The sequence below is a fragment of the Gossypium arboreum genome, chromosome 8 (genome assembly GCF_025698485.1).
Source record: "Gossypium arboreum isolate Shixiya-1 chromosome 8, ASM2569848v2, whole genome shotgun sequence".
Classification (NCBI taxonomy): domain Eukaryota; kingdom Viridiplantae; phylum Streptophyta; class Magnoliopsida; order Malvales; family Malvaceae; genus Gossypium; species Gossypium arboreum.
In genome coordinates this window covers 137,272,901-137,294,560 of record NC_069077.1, presented here as the reverse complement: position 1 = coordinate 137,294,560, position 21,660 = coordinate 137,272,901, and the positions used below count along the sequence as shown (strand labels likewise).

General features: G+C 31.2%; 1 long non-coding RNA gene across 2 annotated transcripts; it reads right to left on the bottom strand.

The window, feature by feature from the left end:
• Positions 1-3,413: 3,413 nt before the first annotated feature.
• Positions 3,414-6,462, bottom strand: LOC128279458 (uncharacterized). Of its 2 annotated transcripts, XR_008269645.1 has the most exons (4): positions 6,269-6,444; positions 4,380-4,459; positions 3,686-3,778; positions 3,414-3,608 (listed from the first exon to the last, which is right to left on the bottom strand). It is a non-coding gene; the product is annotated as an uncharacterized LOC128279458 (long non-coding RNA). The 2 variants fall into 2 exon arrangements; XR_008269644.1 differs by lacking the exons at positions 3,414-3,608; positions 3,686-3,778 and having other exon boundaries at positions 4,310-4,459; positions 6,269-6,462.
• Positions 6,463-21,660: the final 15,198 nt, after the last annotated feature.

Below are 21,660 nucleotides of genomic sequence, written 5' to 3'. Positions count from 1 at the left end.
AGCGGCTTTTGCGATTACTGAAACATCTGCATCATCTGCTGAAGCTGTAGCTGGAGGTTATCGTACTTTTTGCTCTGCTTTGCTGCCATCACTGCTGCCTCTGCCTCCCCCGCTGCTGTTGCTGCCTCCCTCTCTGCTGCCTCCACTCTAAGTTGTTGCTGGAGTTCTTCAGATTTTCGTTGAACCTCAGCAATTTGCTCAACCGTGTTCGCTTGCATCTGAACTATCTGGTCTCTTAACCTCTGAACTTCAGCTTGAGCTTGACTTCCGGAAGGCATGTATTGCTGGGAGCCGAATCCAAAATATTGGGTCGGGGTAACACTAAATCCTTGAAATCGAACCCGACCGTACCTTTCAGGACCCAAAACTTCAATGATAATTCTATTATCAATGTTTTCAAGATTAACAGAACTATCAGTCGAAGCAATCGCTTCATATTCCGCCTTCTTCTCCTTTAGTTTCTCCTAAAAAAGCAATTAAACAGTTAGAAACGAAATATATAATAAAAATGAATACAGCATAACTTAACATTATTTAAAACTACTGTAATAGCCCAAATTTGACCGGGCTTAAATAAAACAAAAGAAAATAAATAAATAAATATTTATTTTAAACAGTCCATTAAAGGTCCAGGTTACAAAGTCCAAAACAATGGGGCCCAACGTCTAAACATAATCAGACCCAAGTCCTAAAACATTACTGGCCCAAAATAGCCCAAACCCGTTATACACACACCCAAACAAACCGGTTACACCCTACCTAGCCCAGGACTAAACCAAACCCAAATAACAGAGGCCCAAAACTTAAAATTACAACCCTAGCTCTTTCTCCTCGCGCCGCAAACAGAAGCTTCCAGAAACCATCCCAACGGACGCGTCTGCTCATCTCTCACGTCGTTCCAGTAACCCTCCATCAGCGCCGTGACTCTGCCTCCGTAATCAGCGCGCGAATCCGCACTAGCACATTCACTGCCAAATTCTTCGATGATACCTGCAAAAGAAGGAAAGAACCACAGCAGCAAACAAAACAAATATGGAAGGAAAGATTTCTTTCCAAAAATATGTAATAACAACAGTGGCTATAAAGCCCAAATGCTTTCATTGTACAAGGGACCGCAGATTTTTACAGAAATAAATACATACGGAGATTTCATACAGAAGAAACAGGAAACGGATTTTATTTTAGAAGGTGATTTTTTATTATGTTTCTTTTCTCTTTTCATAAGAATATACGAATCGTTTTTTTTTTAAAAAACTAGTAGCATTCGAAAGAAAAGGGGAGTTACCTGTGGAAGGACGACGATTTTAGACCCTCAGACCACCATGAACGACGACGCGTGGGCGCGTGTAGGACCAATGACCGGAGCGTGGCCTACGGAGGCCAGAGCCCGGAGTTCCTCTCCTCTCCCCTCTTTCAGAGGAAATTTTTAAGTTTTTTTTTTTACTCGAGTTTCAAATGAATATAAAACTAAAAATTTGGCTTATATAGCCCTTTCAAAACGATCCCGTTTTAGCTTGGTCTGATAAGTTTAAAACGACGACGTTTTAAGGCCCCAGGATCCGCGCGTTGACCCGATTACCCGGGGAGGATCCGCGTGTTTTTGAGGATTGGGTTAATTACCCAATTAGTCCCTCCACCTTTTTTACGTTTACAGTTTTTTTTATTTTATTTATGATTTAGCCCTAATATTTTGTTTCGGTTTTAATTTAGTCTTTGCAATAACTGTTTTAAGTCCTAGATTAAAACGATGCCGTTTAGGGACAAGGGAAAATTTCTCGATGAGTCCCTAGGGTTTTAACGGCCGTTTCAATTAGGTCTGATTTCAGTTATTTTCTTATTAAATTAGCCACTGACTTTTATTTATATTCAATTTAGTCCCTTTTATCCCTTTTAATCTATTTATAACCTATTTATTTTAAAAACTTTATACATATACTATTCTATTTTAATACGAATATACGTATTATATATCTTATAATTATTTACTTATATTTTATTATATTATATTACTTCATATCTTTCTATTATCACATTAATATATATCTTAACACATATCATTACTTATTATTTATTATAATACATTTTATCACATAATGTTTATATATCTTTTATATTATTTTACATTTTAACAATACATTATTTCATATTATTATTATTTATTATATATTATTTTCACAAATTACTTTTATTATTTTAGATTATTATTTATATATTATTATATTTTTACTTGTATTATATATTTATTAATTATTTATATATATTATATATTATTTTTACATATATACACTTTCATATTATAAATTATAATTATTTTATATTATGTCATTTTTTATACTATTATAGTTTATATTTTTATATAATTATTATTCTTATAAATATATTTTTATTATATATTATATTATTAAATATCACACTTTTTATATATGCTCATTCTATTTATCAATTGTTTATATTATACATATATTTTTAAAACTTGTGTTTTATTATTATACAATATTTGCTTTTACTTTAGAATTAATTGCTATGTTATATTTTATATGTTATGCAATATCTTAGACTTTATAATTTACTTTCAAATGCATATTTTTATATATGTGTCGAATTGAATATCATGCATCATTTATACGTTTAAATATATGTTAAATTACATGTTTATGGGTTTTACCTATTCTTCTTAAATATATATTATGTTTTATGTATTCTTTCTTATTTAGAATTTGTCATGTTTTATTTTTATATATATTGGTTAGTGTATAATATTTATGCTGTTATGCTATTATTAAAATATGTTATATCGTATGTTATGTTAATATACCCCTTCATGCATCGGTTTTAAAAACGAGACATCAAAGTTTTCAAAAATAAAAAGGCAATGCTTGGTGTTTGGAAGCTTCGAGAAAAGTAGTGCCCTAACTTATTGGGTTGCAATTTTTCTCGTTGAGTTTGAATGGTCAAGTACCCTTCTAAGTTTTTAAGATTTTCAAAATACGAGCAACTGTCTTGGAATTTCAAAGCGTTGTGTCCTAACTTACTGGATATGGCATTTTGTCGTTTCGAGATAGGGATTTCCAAAAAAGGGCTAACTTAGTATCAATATTTTGATACAAGTGAACCCCAATTTTCAAAAATCAAAATATTTTAAAGAAGATTGTATCTTAAAATTTTTAATTTCCGACATTAAAGACATTTGATAATTAATTAGGTACCAATTTTTGGGCGTTACGAGGGTGCTAATCCTTCCTCGTACATAACCGACTCCCGAACCCGTTCTTTTTATTTCATAGACCAAAACTAATGATTTTAAAACAAAATGTTTTAAAGGTGATCCAATCACACCTAAAAAGATTGGTGGCGACTCCCGTTTTCATTTTTAAAGTCGATTCTCATTTTCCCAAAACTCGGTTTAAAAATGGTTTCGACAACTACTAATGATGAATTGAATTAAACAATTATAATTAAAGATTATAAATATTTAGAAAAAATCAAATATTATTAAGTAAGTATATCATAATTTCTCTAGCTTCAGATGTCATAGGAGATCCATCTTTCTTCCTATGCGTAATCTCAAAAAGCTGAAGGCGTCCAACTTTTTGTCCAGATTTGACTTCCTACAATATAGTAGTAAAAATATTATTTAATAGTATATTGTTATTAATATTTGAAAGAATTAATAAATTCATAATACCTCGGCCTCAGCTACAGAAGCAAAACTTCTCGACCCTGCCGTGTGCGTGAATTTTTGTTTTTGCCTGCTGCTTGTTCCAACTCACTCACGGTCCTACATAATGAAATTATTATTACGTATATAGTAAACACTATATATAAGAGTTTGGAAATTGTAGCACCCCAAACCCGGCCCAGAAGTTATGGCTGGATCCGGCATGCCACATCAAAAACGTAAAAAAAAAAATTCCATTCTAAGTCCAGAAAATCGTACTTGATGTTCAAAAGATTAATTCATTAAAGGTTAAAGTGAATGGAAGCTGTGCACCAGGTAGGAAACCGGAAAAGAGGTGGTGAGTCCATCGGACTGCTTAAGTACCAATCTCCTTTCGGATCCAACCTAGACATGCATACCGCCATTGCCACACCTTAACGTCATGGATATTTCTAGGAAACCGATTTGATTAAGTCATTTTTAGGAAAAGTGATTAATTTTGGAAAATACTTTCATTGCGAAAGCTTTGCTTGTTGTCGTGTTATTTTGAAATCAATTGTTGTTTTTGAAAACGCGCCCTAAAGCTATCCAATTTCAACAGTTAAAATAAGTATTACCTATCTTAGTAATACATATTAAAACCATCAAAAATAATTAAGCGGCCTTATTATATTTAAAAGCCTAAAAACTTCAAACGTAAATAAAAGGATGTCCAGTTCACCAGAAGAAAATCAAACTTTCAGAACGGGTGGCCACTCCGAATTCCCTCACAGCTCCAAGCCCACTATGGTTGGGGGTTACCTGCGTGGATGAAAATAAAAGGAATGAGTTTGGGGAAACTCAGTGTGTAAAATAACCCAACCATAGTCTAAATCAGCTCAACCCACAGAAATAGAATAAGTTGGCCTTAGCCTGAGCAATTGAATAAAGCCCATAGGCCCATAATGTAACGTAACGAGCAGATATTACATGTTTATGCGAAACCCAACCATATCCAACCGTATACACCCCGTACCAACCTTACACCGTGTGGGAGACAACTCGACCACCCAACCGCTACACACCACGAATTTGCAGCATGGCTGCGAGCGAATAATGTGACAGAGTCACCAGATACAGATAATCGTGGCAGAGCCACCAGAATAGATATATGTGGCAGAGCCACCAGATCAGATATTTGTGGCATAGCCACCAGAATGCTTCCTCCATAATATAACCCATGTCCCCATGCAACAGATATATAATCATGGCATACATCATACAAAATCAGATCGTCATGCTTTTCAGTCAAAATTAACTCTAGGGGTATAACGGTAATTTTGCACCTAGGGGTATAACAGTAATTTTCCATACATAGGGGTATTATAGTAATTTAGCTAATTTTAGGGTTTTCATGCATATCCTAACTATTTACGTACTATCAGAATACTTACCGCACATACTTACTGAATTGGGCCCGTTGGCCCATTAAGCCCAAATTATCAAAATGTACGAAATTGCGCGTACTGCAATTTATTTCTTTAGATCACCAAATATACAAACCCAACTATCTTACGAGCATTCGCTTTTCATAAATTCCCAAAATACTGACTTTTCAGATTTCGCTTTTTCGCTTTTGCCAATCTAGTCTATGAGAGGGTGTCGATTACACACATTTGCGACGATATATGTGACGAGATCCACACACGAACCGCCTACAATTGGATTACTAACACGTTAATCTAACTATTCAAATACAAACTACGTATTAACCCCTTACAATATTCGGCCAACCACACCTACAGATCATAGTAAGCTTATAAGAAATCAATAAGCAACTCATTAACAAATTTTTGTCAATGTTTACCACATAATCATAATTTCACTGCAAGCTGTCTTCCTGAGCAACAGTCACTAAATTATTTATAACTGGAGCTACGAAACTCCAAATCAAGTGCTGTTGATTTTCCTTGAAAATAGACTCATATATCTTCTATCCATAAAATTTTCAGAATTTTTGGTTTAGCCAATCAATACCAGATTTTTCTCAAAGTTTCCCATGTTTCACTGTTTGACTAATCTGACCACTCTTCATTACGAATCAAATTTCTCATTGTACAGAATTCAAAATATGTTCTTGTTTATTTCATTAGAAACTAGACTCAATAAGCTTTAATTACATAATTTATTCACCTTCTAACTCATCTCCCACAATTTATGGTGATTTTCCAAAGTCACGTTACTGCTGCTGTCCCAAGCAGATTTATTACCAAATCACTCTTTCACACATAACTTGCATGCATGTTATTTAAACATATATATCACCAATCAATCATCACATATCTATGATTTTACTTAAGTATAATCTCCATTTCATAATTTTAAAGCATAACATGTTAGCTGATTTTTCCCTTTAACATCTAAGGCACATGCATGCTCATTTGTTTGGCTCAACTTCACCTATCTTCCATTTTTCATCAAAAGAACATGAAACAACAGCCATTTCCTTCATTTTAATTCATGACTAAATGCTTACAACACAACTAAAAACCAAAATATGCTTCAAGAGTTAAGTTAGAATCAAGAAGAACTCATGAACATCAAGATAGAAGCCAACTACCATGAACTTACCTTCAATTTTCTTCCCCAAGTGACCGAACACTCAAGAGCTTTCTCCTCTCCTTTCTCTTCTCTAACTTTCAGCTATGATGAACAAAGATGGACAAAAATTTGTTCTTTTCACCCCTTTTTCTTTTAATAAAACTTCATAATTCATCCATTTAATTCTTTAATACAAAAGACATGAAATTCTTATCATGAAACATTTACCTAACCCATTATCATGAAACATTTACCTAACCCATTATCATGGAACATTTACCTAACCTATTATCATGGAACATTTACCTAACCTATTATCAATTTGTATCAATTTGTACCATAAATTATAGATATCAAGTGCACATTTTGTCTACAACAACATGATGGTTGGCCACTTCATGTAAAATGGGAGGTTTGTCATGCAAATCCTCCTATTTTGCACTCCTATTTATTTGGCCACTTCAATTTAGCCTATAGTATTTTCAAACATTTTCACATAGGTCCTATTTCATAATTTCACTCCCTTTTTCTTATGGAACAAAAATTAACTAAAATTACCAGGTTCTATCTTAAGCTTGGGCTTTCTAGAGGCCCACTAACATAATTAAACCTATGCCAACATTCACAGGATTCCCGAAAATTGGGGCGTTACAGAAATACGTAATACCTCTCCTTTCTTTGAATTCCAGAATCTAACCGCATCTTCCCATTGGTACCTCAGCATTCCCGGCGGGACATTTCTCAATTTTTCCTCGAGGCTTATGTCTTTCTTAAAATATTGTTTTTTTAAAGTGCTTTTATTGTCTCTCCATTTTTTACCCAATGCCTTCTTGATATAATCATCGGAGACCTCAAAAGCAAATCTCTCCTAAAAAAACACAAGTTTAGAATGTAAATATAAATGAAACTTAAACCAAAGTATTATAAATTACATTCACATTTTGTTACCTTAATATAAGCGAGTGTCTGATTTTTGTTGCTATCAGGCATGTGATGCCATGATTCGTAGTTGATGGGCAACATATTGCATTTCATGCTAAAATGCCCAAATAGCCTGCTAAAAGTCGAGCTTTAGATCCAACAGGCTGACCATGAGTATTTCTACTTACTTTGACACGCTCGACAGGATCTAAGTCGTATAAATCTCTAAGCAACGTACGTCCTCGAACTCTGCGCGTCCCACCACTTTCAGCTGAAAATGATATCTATTATTATATTAAAATTGACAAATAAATCAATAATAAAAGTCAACACATGTAAAATGAACTTAACATTACTTTGAAATTCTTCAGGCTCGTCAAGTGTCTCCGGCACATTCGAAGATCCAACAACTGTCTGCTGTTCACTATTTCCTTCTTCCGAATTTAGAGTATTCTGGACAATACTTAAATCTCGTAATTTTCTTCTACGCATTTTTCCTGCAATACACATAAAATAGTTAAAGTTTTAGTAACAAATTACAATAATAATAGTACATATAAAATAGTTAAATTATATAACATGACCAAGATTAAAATTATAATATTACATATAATTTTCACTTCGTAAAATCTTACTACATCATTATTCGTAAATATCTTCATCCACATCATGTCGAACCCATTGATGTTGTGTACTAGTACTAGGGATATTTTCATCTAAGTTTTGTTCGGAAAATGTAATGTTTCGATCTTTCGACGATGTCATCTCTACTTCCATTACCCATGTCAAACAAGTCTCTAGGGTGTTCCGAGTACAACATACCAACCCTCATCGCTTGGATCTTTCGAATAAAAACTTGTTTCACTTGAGAGGAAAATACATATGGCTCGTCCATCAATTGTTGTCCAGTGTGAATCCAGTGAGAGAAATTCACCATTGTAAAACCAAATTGATCTTTTTTAATTCCTCGAGCAGTATTAACATCATCCCAATCACACCGAAATAAGACAACTTTCCATCTGCCATAGTAATCCAACTCAATAATGTCGGTAAGAAGTCCGTAATACTCCACATTACCCTCAACCGGATTACTGTCCCTAGCACTAGCATAACTTGTAATTAAAGAATTAACAACAACTCCACAATTTTGAGTTCTCCTCATTCTCTCGCGATACTTTGTATGAAATCTGTATCCATTGATAAGGAAGGCACTATATCTTTTTATTCCTCTGTTCGGGCCTTGGGAAAGCCATTTAACTTCGTCATTGACGTCCTTCCCACTCCAAACCTATTGAATCGAAAGTAAATTGAATAACTATAAATGTTTTATGTAAAAACATTCTTATTTGATTAACTAAATTTTGCGAATATATGTAACTTATTAACTTTAGTTACATACCGTTTGGCTTAACCATTCATGAAAAGATTCTGTAAATAACTTATTAATCTCTCGATGTTGTAATCTTCGAGAGCGTGCATGAAATCTCAAAATTTATTTGTGCTCACTATGTTAAAAACAAGTTTAATTGGTTAGAAGATAAACAAATCAAAACGACGAATATGTGAGGAAATTTTAGAACTTACTTCAGTAACGGTTCAACTAAATCGTGGTGAAAAAGTACATATCGATGTGCTTGTATCCACGATATATCATCTATTTCTGCAATTTCAACTTTTCCAATTGGTTCTCCATAACTTTGGAATAAATAAGTTTCAGCCAAGTTATGATCATTGAACCCAGCATTTCTAGGGATCCTTCTGGATAACGCTTATTGCGACAATAAGATTTCAATTTACTTAGGAACCTAAACACGATATACAATATTTATCAAAAGTTGTAACTAAATGTATAGAGGTGAATGAATAAATACTTGAGAAAAAAATTAGCACATTTCTATAGGATACATCCATCGATAAAAAACCGGTCCACCAAGTATTGCTTCGTGAAGGAGATGGATTACCAAGTGCACCATAATAGTGAAGAAGGAAGGTGGAAAGATCTTCTCCAAATTGCATAAAGTCAAAGCAGCTCGATCCTGTACTTTCTTAAGTTCTTCAACATCCAAAACTTTGCCACAAATAGCTTTCATTATATTAGATAGTTCAATTATACAGGACATCACATTTTTTGACATGCAACACCTAAAGCAACTGGGAGTAAATCTTGCATCAAGATGTGGTAATCATGTGATTTTAATGAATATAATCTTCGATCTTTAAGACTCACACATCGAGATATATTTGACACATACGCATCTGGGACCTTTATATCCTTCAACACTATGCAAAACACCTCTTTCTCTTTCTTTGACATTGAAAAAATAGAAGGCGGCAACTAACATTTCCCATTCGAAAGTACTTGAGGATGAAGATCATGCCGAATTCTCATGTCAACTAAATCAAGTCGACTTTGAAGATTATCTTTTGATTTTCCATCGACATTTAAAATTGTCCCAATTATGTTCTCGCAGACATTCTTCTCAATATGCATGACATCAAGATTGTGGCGTAAAATGTTGTGCTCCCAATAAGGCAACTCAAAAAAAATACTCTTTTTTTTCCACAAGTCCGCCTCATTAGGATCACCCTCTTCGTCAGATTCATCATCAGATTCATCTCTCGATCTTCTCCATGTTTGCGTGATAGGTGGTTGATTCATCTTCCCGTAACTAAAGTTGATATCTTTTAACATAAACAAGATTTCAGATCCAACGGTCTACTCAGGAGCTTCTCTGTACTCTTTAGTACCGTCAAATAGAGTCCTCTGAAATCTAAATTTATGATTTCCATCTAACCACTGACGATGGCCCATGTAAGAGAACTTCTTCCCATTATACAACCACTTCGAACAAGTTTGCACAGCACAACAAGGACAGGCATAACGTCCTTTAGTACTCCAACCCGATAAATTAGCATAAGCTGGGAAATCATTAATTGTCCACAATAAAGCTGCACGTAAATTAAAGTTCTCCTTTCTTAATACATCATATGTCTCAACACCCGACCATAATTGTTTTAACTCTTCAATAAGTGGCTACAAATAGATGTCAATATCATTTCCGAGACCTTTCTCTCCAGGGATAATCATTGATAAAATAAATGAAGATTGCTTCATGCAAATCCATGGAGGCAAATTGTAAGGAACAAGCACTACAGGCCAAGTACTGTACGAAGTACTCGTGATTTTAAAAGGATTAAAGCCATCAACTACTAGCCCAAGCCTCACATTCTGAGGATCGCTTGCAAAGCTTGAAAATTTACTGTCAAACGATTTCCAAGCTAAAGAATCAGCAGGATGCCTTAATAATCCATCATCGGTTCGTTGATCATTATGCCACCTCATAGAATCGGCCGTCTTTGACGACATGAAAAGCCTTTGAAGTCTTGGTATTAGGGGAAAATATCGCATAACCTTGACTGGCTTCTTTCTTAACTGTGCCCCACCTTCATCCCCATTCACATCTTCTGTATTCCCATTCATCCAACGAGACTTACCGCAAACATGACAAGACTGCTGGTTCTTATGATCACCCTAATACAACATGCAGTCATTTGGGCAACTATGAATTTTATCGTACCCAATGACCAAATCTTTTATTAGTCTCTTCATATCTTGACAAGATTGGGGGATTTTTGAAAATGGAAACATCTCTCTCAAAAACTCTAGCAGCATTGTAAAAGAATTTCCGGTCCACCCTCCCAAACATTTTAAGTGAAATAGACGAATGCAGAAGGACAATTTCGAATATTTTGATCCCTCGTAAAGTTCTTCGTTCATTTCATTAAGTAAATTGTAGAACTTCACCGCTTCTTCATTTGGCTCCTCATCAGGTGAACTTGTTCCCGTTTCGTAAAAAACATTTCCACCAATATTACAATCGTCGGATGCAATAAAGTCAGGTGGAAACGATTGCTCACCATGACTGTGCATATTAAATGCATCCCGCAACATACCTTCCATGTCATCTTGTCTAACATACTGGTGGTAATCAGTGTCAAGATAAGTTGGATTAATCGTTGAAGAAGTTCCACTAGATATACATTCTCCATGGAAAATCCATTTTTTATACCCCCGAATAAAGCCATCAACAATTAGATGTTCGTAGATAACTTCACGTAAATTCCAATTGATGTTGCCACACTTCTTACACAGGCAAAGAATCATATTCTCTTGGCTTGCATTTTGAAATGCAAAATTTAGAAAATTTTGTACTCTATTTCGATAGGCGTTACTTACCCTTGACAATTTCATCCAACTCCTATTCATTTCGTAGTTCTTGAATTCTAAAGTTGACAATAAATTACACGTGTAAGTTGTTTATTTATAACTCTAATTAAGTTATGTAAGTTAAGATATGATATATATTTATGCATTATGTAAGTTATTTAAATTATGTAAGTTATGTGAGTTATATGAGTTATGTAAGTTATGTAAATATAAGTTATGTAAGTTATGTGAGTTATGTAAGTTATGTAAGTTATGTAAGTTATGTAAGTTATGTGAGTTATGTAAGTAAGTTATGTGAGTTATGTAAGTTATGTGAGTTATGTAAGTTCAAGTATATATTTTACGTACTAGTGATGTATTCAAGTATATATATTTTAGAATCTTATAAATTTTGCACATTAATAATTTACAAGATAAATTATTATATATTAAAATGATATAATATTTTAATTATTTTCAGCATTCCATTTTCTTAGATTTAATATGTTCTTATATATTAAACTTGACAATAAATTTATTACTTGACATTCCATTTTTATACCTCGGAAAAAAAAATTTTGACGATGTGGAAAATCACATGGAAAAATTTTATTTTAATTAAATAATATTTATAAAATTATATTAATTTAATAATATTTAAATAAATTAATCCAAATTATATTATCAATTTATCCAAATTATATTAATTAAATAATATTTAAATAAATTAATCCAAATTATATTATTAATTAATCCAAATTATATTAATTAAATAATATTTAAATAAATTAATCCAAATTATATTAATTAAATAATAATTAAATAAATTAATCCAAATTATATTAATTAAAATAAGATTGAACATTGTTTTAATATAGACATGTGTTTTGCTTTTATTTGACAAATCACATGTGCAGTTAAAATATAGATGTACAATAGTCTACACTTAATTTAATTTCATTTTACAAGTCATCTTTTCTTAAGTACATGTTCAAGCATTGTGTGAACATCCGTATTTAGTTTAAAAACTATGATTTATTTTGAATAAAAAGTTTTAACTTAAATCATAAAGCGGGCGATAATATTTGTGATAAAATGGACGAGCATATTTCAATAATAATTTAAATTTAATTATAAAAAAATATATAAAATATTTTATTAAATATTTGTATCGGAGATGGGACATATTATACTAATAATTTAATTTAATTATTAAAATCATGATAGAAATATAGAAATATTTAATTAGAAATTACAAAAATAGGGTAGAAAAAATTCACGTGGCAAATACACCGCAGATTTCAATCGAGAGACACCAAATAAAGATTTAGCAAATTAAATATACATACCTCTTAGAAATTGTAAATTGGATGATAGGTCAATTCCAGTAATTTAAATTACACCTGCAAATAATGAACAACCATGAAATTAAAAAATTAAATAACTTACGATATCATTTTTTATTCGTGACAGATTATAGGAAATGATTTGTTCAAAGTTCTGAAAGAAAAATGCGAGAAAAATTTCAAGTAAATCAAATGATAGTTAATGTCTGCCACTCTAACTATGCCTATGTTGTCAGTATATTAAATATTAGAAAATTATTTTTTAATTATAATTTAAATTATATTTGATGTTTTTATTCTTATTTTTTCATGTAGATATGATGTGGCACTTGGTCTCAATATATTTGGAGCTAAATTTGTTGCAAATTTCGCCAAGAAATGTGTGAAACTAAAAGTTTTGGATCATGTATCCACAGATTGGCGAAAAACAATGGTTTTTTTTTTGGTAAAAGTGTATAATAGTCCCTATATTAGACATTAATTTTGAGAAAAAAATTATTGAACAAAAATTGAATGAACTGAGATTGCTAGGTGCTTCATACAAGGTTATTTAGCAAAAATTAAAAGGTTGCAAATTGAGCAAAAATTCACTTAGCTAATGGAGTACATGGCAGATTTCAATGGAGAGACATCAAATAAAGATTTAGTAAATTAAATATACATACCTCTTACAAATTGTAAATTGGATGGTAGAGTCAATTCTAGAAAATTAAATTACACCTGCAAATAATGAACAACCATGAAATTAAAAAATAATCCGAGGATAAACAAGAATAGTAATTTGAGTTTTTACATTAAAAAAATGTACAGTAATAAACTTGAAAATTTATAGACTAAAATGGAAATTCAAAAACCCTTTGAAATTAGACTAACATGGGTTTACTAAATACGGGTGTTACTATCTGCGTGGTATATTATTATACATATATTCATATTATATGTATTTGCTTAATATGGTAACTTATATACATATATTCACAAGCAGCTGGAAGAAAAACTAGAAGAAAATAGGGATGGGTTCCTTACTTTATACTTCAAATTGCATTTTGATCCTTTTATTGAAGAAAAAACATTTAATTCACTTAATTTTAGCGAAAGACTTATTTGATCTAATATATAGGGACCAGTTTGTTAATTTGTTTCCAAAATGTAATCCTAGATATAATATAGGGACTGCTGGTAATTTTACCTTTTTTCAATACAATTACATGATTTTGAGCCAATAAAATGTAATTCAAAATGTAATTGTTTTTAAACCAAAAACAATCTAATTAACTGCTATAATGAAATCGATTTCTGGTTGGATTACATGATTTTGATTTTTTTTAAGACAACACATGGTTTTGATGCTTACATCTAGCAGGCTAGTATCAAATTACCAAGAAAATGAATACTCCCTAGTCCCTAGACTAGTCCTTGAAACATATGCAAATGAAATTACACTAAGATAACTGACATATTAGTGTGTGATGATTTTAGGATTTGATAACCCTCCCAATAATAATGATTTTAGAATTTGATAACCCTTTCTAAGGTGGAAAAAAGTAAGAAAAAAAAGAACAGAAAAGATTAGACAACAAGAAACATACAAATTCAGTGACAAGAACATCTGTTGTGTACTCCCCGATAACATCACCCTGATAACCATCTTTCCAAAGCTCCATATTTTCCTGAAAAAACGTATGTTAAAATTATAATCAGATGCATGCATAAACTATCATGAGCAATTATCAATTATTCACTTTAAAAGGGTAATAAACAAAGCATTCCATATAAAGAATTTGTGGAGATGAAAAATAATAATACGAGGAATAATAAATGAAAATGATTATAGCCCAAGTCAACGAATAGAAAATGACAAACTAGTAAACAGAATTTGGTTTGGTCAAGCTACTTTTAAAAACAAAATGGAATCAAACTATGAAGATGAAATACAACAGCCAACAAAGATTACATTTTCTCAACCAACATATTAAGTAGTTTGATTCAGCCAATTTAAGAATTTTAAACAAGTGACACGATATGGATGTCTACTTCAAACCATATTCAAATATTATTGGAAAAATAAATTTTCTGCTTGCTCGATTGTTATTTTCAAAATAAATCAGCAACAACAGCAAAGCAAGAGATAAGGCAAGGCAAATCAAGCAGTCAAAGCCCAAAAGTGAAATTTCTCATGAAAGCTGCTAGAATACCAAGTCTAATCAACAAGCGTAATTAACACAACTTCAGCTCTCATGTCATTTATCCTGTATATAATTTAAATACATGTCAACACTCATAGTAAACAATGTGGCATCAATGAAATGATTAAAACATGAATTAGTAATATATTAAATATATGTAAACAATGTAGCATCAATGGGCAAACAGTAACTGTTGTATATGAACAACATGAACACAATACCTATAGTATAGGACTCGAAATTCCAGCTGCAGCGGTGTAGAGAAGAGGCAGACGTAGACTCAGTTAGGGAAAATGAGAGAAGAAATTAGGTAAATGGGGGAATGAGATCGAGTTTAAGTTGGGGAACACGAAGACCAGTTAGGGTGCAAAATCAAAATTTTTGATTTGGGGTTATGGGATAAATACTGATAGTTGAGCAAATCAAAACGACTTCGGGGAAAACGATTTCAGTATATCTCTTTGAGGGAAATTATAGGGGATTTTTGAAATTAGGGTTTGGGAGTAATGGAAAATTTTAGGGATTTCTGAAACAGATGAAGAAGGAAGTAATCGAGGTAAACTAAACTAGGGAAAGTAAAGGGCAAATGGGGTTCAAAAAAACGACGACGTTTTCAATCTGGTGAAAAATATTTGTGGCATTTTTAAAAAGTGCCACTAATTAGAAAGGCTATAAAACGACACAGTTTCTGCAATCTATTAATAGATTTTTGTGGCGTTTCTAGCGAAAACGCCGGTATTTCACATCTTTTGTGGCGTTTATAAAAGCGTCACTAATAAAAGGCTATAAAACGATGACGTTTTGAAATCTCTTTAGATGTTTTGTGGCGTTTTTCCAAGAAGCGCCACTAATAACTTGGTAATAATAACGACGCCGTTTTGCATTCTACAAATAGATGTTTGTGGCGTTTTCTAGTAAAAACGCCGGTAAATCACATCTGTTGCGGCGTTTATAGAAGCGCCACTAATAAGAAGGATGTAAACATTCAAAACGACATAGTTTAAAGTATTAATACATGTTTGCGGCGTTTTTTTCTAAAACGCCACTAAGTATGCAATATAAATCCTTTTTTCTCTTTTTATTATTATTATTATTATTATTATTATTATTATTATTATTATTATTATTATTATTTACTATTTAATACATGGTTAAATTTTAATTTGGTCTCTCTAATATATTTAAATTTCAGATTTATTTGCATATACTTTAATTTTTAATATCATTTAGTCTATATATTTTTATAATATATAGAATTAATTTAAACAATTAATATTATTAACTTTTTATTAAAACGTTACATGGTAATATAAAATTTGAAAATTTAGAGAATAGAGATTGCAATGTGGTTTCCATTTTTATATGTTTGTGTTGTTCTTTCACATTAATATATATATATCAATGTATATCCATATGAAATTTATTCTTACAGGTTTAGGATTTAGTATTTAAGTAGTATTTAAGGGTTTACTGTCTATAGTTTAAGGTTTTATGGTTTTGGATTTAGGGTTTATGGTTTAAAATTTAGGGTTTATAGTTTTAAGGCGTTTTATAATTTAAGGTCTAGTGATTTAGCTCATATTGAATGTATATACTAAATATTAACCGTATATATTTATTTATTTATTATTTTTCTCACATGAAAATAGATTTATAAGATACTAATAACAATATACTTGTTGTTGATAGACAATACTCTATAATTCAGTTGTAAATTCAATTTTAGAGAAAATATTATTAGAAGAAACAGTCATAAACCCCGAATATGACATACTTAATATCAAAAAATACTCTATGATTCAGCTTCAGATTCTTCTTCCTTTTTTTCATCTACTGGTGCAGCTTCTTCTAGTTTTGCTTGTTGCTTTCGATCTTCTTCACGCCATGTGAAACACGTATATATTAAAAGCAGTATCACAAACACCACTGTGATACATACCATCACTGTTCCAAATATATTCTTTCCCAACTTATCTTTAAAATCTGTATTTTCAAATAAAACAATTATATTAAAAAATTATAATACGAGTTCGAATCTCAATATATCCTGTTAAGGAACAAATTTTTGCATGCATGCATGAACGAGACAATAAAATAATTATACATATACATACATATATATATAATGTTGAAGAAAAAAATACCCATTCTTGGTAGCTAGCTCGAAATCTCAATAAAAGCCAATTTGGTTGAAAGATTCTTCTTCTTCCAATGGTAACTCCAAGCTTTAGTGTTTGCTATTAGGTCTCTGTTTATAGTAGTTTTATGCTTAAGTTAGGCTAATTAGGGTTATTTAAATATTTTTTTTAATTTCAATAAATGAGGATATGCTTTTAGATTTGACCAAATTTCTTGAAAATAAATTAGATTTCTGTAAATAAATTAACTCATTAATTGCATATCGCTAGACCAAGTTCTGAAAAAGGAATATTGAAATTGGAGTGATAATCAAGGCAAAAGATATTATTTTACCTTCACGCTTCGTGTTTAGGTTAATTATTTATTTGTTGATTAAATTATAGTATAAAAATTTAAATATTACGATTTGCTCAAAGTTTTTGTACTCTTCGTATATTTGAAATTTAATCTTCATACTTTTATTTTCAGGAAGTTAGCCTCTCTACTTTTGAATTTGTTAACACTGTTAGAATTCTTTTGTGTTGTGTGGCGTTTTGAAAAAAAAATAAACTCGGTGTCCATGTAACAAAAATATAGCATTGTAACATGACTGAATTTAATAAAGAATTTTAACGATGCTAACAATTCTTAAAAATTAGCATCATTATTTTAATTATAATAAAGTATTTAGACTAACTAATGGCATTATAAAAGTTAAGGTATCAAATTATGTCAAAATTAAAGTATATAGATTAAAATTGAAATTTGAATGAAATATAAGGATCAAATTGAAATTTAACTAGTCTTATAATCTAACAAGTAGAGGATTGAAATTAAAATTTACCCATAATATTATGAAGTCAAAAAGAAAAGGAGTGTCTATTGAAATTAAACTATGCTCGACTTGAATTTTTATTTTTATTTTAAGGAATTTAGTTTTTTAATTTAAAAATACAAATTTAATTATTAACACAACTATAATTATTTTATTAAATTTAAATTCATTACAATATTTTTTGGTTACATGATTAGTAAGTACATTTTTTATTTTAAAATATCATATCACCAAAATTAATAGAAAAATGTAATCAAAATTAATAATTAATGAACCCAGATTTTAAAATCTAAAAAATAAATTTCTAAAAATAAAAATATTACAATTTGACTAGCAATAATTATAATATACAAAGATTCGGTATATAATTTTTTCCTTTTCTTGTGAGGTTGGTTTAATAATGTTTATTAAAGAGAATCTTCACTTGTATCTAATTTACTTTAAATAAAGTTTAATATAATATTTGGTACTTAAATTTAATATTTTTTTAATTTAGTACTTTGACCCAAACTTGACAATCACTTTAAATACTTCTATTTTTTCAAAATATTTTGTGTCAACTCATAGTTAAATTATTTAATATAATATTTTCATTGGCATGCTCTCAAGGATTCATAGTAGAGTATTATAATACTTTGAAAACCCTAATTATTATTTCTTTTATTTTTCGTATTAATTTCTCCTTATTTATATTTTTAATTTTTAACTGAGTGGATACACATATAATGGGAGAAATTAGTTGGCCTATTGTAGGAGTAGGTTTCACAGTGTTCCTTGTGATTGTGCTTTTAATATGTATGTGTCTATCATGGCGTGAAGGAAACCAAAACCAAGCATCAGCACCGCCACCACAACCGGAACCATCGGCAGAAACGTCACAACCCGAACCACTGGTAGCAACGCCACAACCCGAACCCGTGGCTGAAACACCACAAGCTGATGTTGAAGTTGAAGCTGCAGCTGCAGCAGATGTTGAAACGTATGTTCCAACAAACGCCGCAACACATGCGGATATTGAAACCGGACCTGTGACAGATGTCGAAACATATGCTCCGACAAATCATCCAATTTATGCTCCGACATATCCTCCAATTTATGCTCCGACGTACGCTACAAGAGATTATGAACCACGTGTTACATCATATACATTCGCAGATTTTGCACGACTTGTGAGTTATTCGATGCATGGTTTTTAGTATTATCAGTTGCATTTTTAAGTTTTGTCTCATGATTTTCCATCTAATTAATAAAATAATGTGGTGATTCTTGCGAAGTTTTCTTTTTTCTTTTTGAATAATAAACAAAATTACAATTTTCACAATTTTTAAGCCGATGAATGAAATTTTAATTTTAATAGTCTATATCTTTATAACTTTTAAGGGATTAAATTGAATTTTTATAATTTTAAAAGGTCAAAGTGTAATTTTACTTTTACTAATTTAAAATTTTAAAATATTTTAAAGGGTCTAAATAACAATTTTCAATTTTAAACGAGGCCAAGGCCCCTACCAGCCCTCTCTAGATTCGCCTCTAATCATGTGTTGTACGAACATATATTTTGCAAATTCTTCGATCAATAGAAAACAAGATTGTCCACTGTTTAGGGAATTTTTTAGGAATGATCAAAATTGAATTATAAATTTTAAGATCTGAAATATAAATTTTATTATATATTAATTTATAATTTTATAATTTTGAAAGGGCTAAATAGATTTTTTTTTTGGTACAAAATAAAAGTAGATAATGACATAAAGTTTAAAATGAGTAAACTTTTGTGATTCAATTATATAGACATTGAATATTGTATTTTAAATGAAATAATAAAACAATTGTAAATTACATTAATTTTTTATTAATTATACCCCGGTCCTTGTACTCTTGAATGCTTAAAATTTAATTTTTTTTTACTTTCCTGATTTTAAAATTAAAGTCCAAGTTAACCTATATAACTTCGGTTATATTTGAATATTTAAAGATTTAATTTAAAAAATAGAGTGCAATTTATAACATATATTCGAATTTAGTCCCAAAGTCTTATTGCTCGGATAATAGTTTACTATCATCAAGCACATCATTTTTGCCTAATCCTGCTTCAATGAAAGTATTGAATCTAGGGAACAATTACTTAACTTGCCACATAAAAGGTAAATGCATCAACCATGGGGGCTGAACCACCTGCATCATCGTTGGTGGAACATGAAGGTTCTGCATTACCCATTATTTGGCAAGTTGAAATAATGGGGTATCAATCCATAATGATGCTAGGATCGAATTTGGGTTACATTGTTTTCACAATCGAAAGAGATCTGCAAAATAATTTTACAAATTAGCTCTACATCCAACATCTTACTTAGGCGAATTTCTAACAAGTATTTCATAAGTTTAATCTTCGTAATCTAGCATTCGAGTTAAAAACCTATTTTCTCTTTTCGTAATTTTTCATAGTAGCATTGGAACTTCCAACTGAATTCGATGGGAAGATTCAGCTTCAGCAGTTTCCTCGAAAGCAATTTAAAGAAATAAATCAGTGGGGTGTGTCGTGATTTAGCAGATAGCTACATTTACTTGGTCCTGGTATTTTGTTTTTGCAGTATATGACAAAAGAAAGTGTAAAAGGACACTTTGCTGTTTATAAGTTACCCAGTGGTGAGCCAATGGGGCTTTACTCAGCGTATGAAAACTCACCAACCCCTTATTCTTTTCAGCCTCAACACCAACAACCAGAAACCCCTGCACCAGCACCATATGCATCAATGTTCCACCCCCATTTAGTTCCTCATCGTTCTTATCATCTAAGTCATAGGCCCGGTAGGTTCGATACTGGTGTAAACCCATCAACATTACCAAGTTTTAAGGCCGGAAACGACAAAACAAAGATGTGGTAAAAGAGACTGGTACACTCTTAATTTATATCAGCTCCATACTCTATCGTAGTTCATAAGTCTTCAATTTTAGCTGTCCACATATTTGTCCTAATTTCATTTTGAAATACTGTTCTTTTAAATTACTCACTGCTAAGATCTCCATATTTTGCTTTAAGTTTTCTGCACAAGCCTAAAGGACTGTAGACCTAGTGGCAAGATTCCTGAAAAATGACTGATTGTTGTAAAGATAGCAAGTGGTACACAACATATAAATGTTCAAGGCTGGCTGTGCATTGTCCGAATTTGACAACTGGTACCACTAGAATGATGACCTGGTGATGGCCAAACCGTGACTATGCAAAATTCGTGAGGGACAAAGTTATAGAGTTTGGAAAGCTTTTAAGTGCCGAGAGCGACTAGAGTAATATTGATATCTATATATTTATAAATATACTGTCTGTCTAGAGTAAAGATTTATGGAGTAAAAATAACATAAAGGCCTTTGTATTGTCAAATTGTATTTTATCCCTTTCTGCTCAAAAAATAAGTAAATTAATTCTTGTACATTAGATCAAATAGTAAACTGGTCTTCCTGATAAAAATTTCATTCATTTCTACTATTAAAAATTGGTCATCGTATGTCAAAATGAGGCACACGTGGCATACCCCTTGTATCTGTTTGATTAATCTATAAGCAATGCCAATTTTTAATGGTAGAAATGAATGAAATTTTTAATAGTAAGGACTAGTTTACTATTTGATCTAACGTACAGGAACTAATTTGTCCATTTTTTTAGTAAAAGAGACAAAATGCAATCTGACTCTTAGTATAAGAGCCTCAATGGTACTTACACTGACTTCTTGTGCATCTTAGCTAATATTTCTGCTACTACTAATGTAGAAGTAAGAAATCCATCTTATTTTTCAGTATTTTCAGCAATAAAA